This window comes from Poecilia reticulata, linkage group LG21, assembly GCF_000633615.1.
Source record: "Poecilia reticulata strain Guanapo linkage group LG21, Guppy_female_1.0+MT, whole genome shotgun sequence".
NCBI lineage: Eukaryota > Metazoa > Chordata > Actinopteri > Cyprinodontiformes > Poeciliidae > Poecilia > Poecilia reticulata.
This window is the reverse complement of record NC_024351.1, coordinates 15,638,301-15,639,318: the sequence shown is the minus strand read 5'-3', so window position 1 is coordinate 15,639,318 and position 1,018 is coordinate 15,638,301.

The window sequence follows — 1,018 nt, the reverse complement described above, 5'->3', positions numbered from 1 at the left end:
TATATATATATCCACAAAACAACCACATGAAGTTATCCCAAAAATTCAACATTAACGATGTCAGCCCCGCTTCTTCACGCATATTTGTTATCCAGGCAAAACTCACACTGGAAATTCATTCAAAACTTCTTTAAAAGTGTCGACTCAATGTGGATAAACCACGAAGGATGACCATGCAGTCTGGGATCTTCTGAAAATGACACGGGGGACATCTGAGGAGGTTTTTTCCATTTTTCCAACAACTCAGCAACAGATAAGCACCCAAAAAGGCATATTTAAACTCTTTGGTTTCTAATGGTCGGCTACACTTCCATATTTAAATGATAGTCAAACAGGAAGTGTCTTGCCCAAGGACACAACAACAGAGGCGGGTGGAAAGGGGATTGAACCAACAACCCACTGATTGTGGGGTTGAGCTTCTAGCACCGCCTAAAGTATCAATTGCAAAAAGTCGCCAGTTCCTCTTATTTTATAGATAACTTGAGGGTGGCTACAATGATAGCACAGGCGATCTAGCAAAAACAAGTAGTAATATATTTTCCTCATAAATATTTTTCTAAATTTGTCAGTTTGGGACAAAAAGCGGGACATTCACTGTAATGCTTTTAATATATCTTAAACAAAAGTGCTAATAAATAAAGCTTAATTATAATTGATGCACAAAGGATACTGTCCATTTGTGATTAACATAGAGAATAAAACCTGCATACTTCTGCAGCTAATATGCCTTTCCTTTCCTATATAGGAGTCTTAAAAAAAATGTCTTACAGTTTACTCGAAAAGGTCAAAGGTTACATGATGTCTTTACACTCCTCATAAAAATAGCTTACCTTGGACCACGTATCCCCCCACGCAGACCCCCGCCGCCCCCAAAAAAATAGTGATGTCCGTGATGATCTCGGGGCCAGGATGAGGGCAATAAACAGGAAGTGTTCCAGCAGCGAGCTGCATCCCATAATAATCCCGGCAAAAACATATACAAGCAATCACAAAACGCCGCACGACGTGACAGAAAACA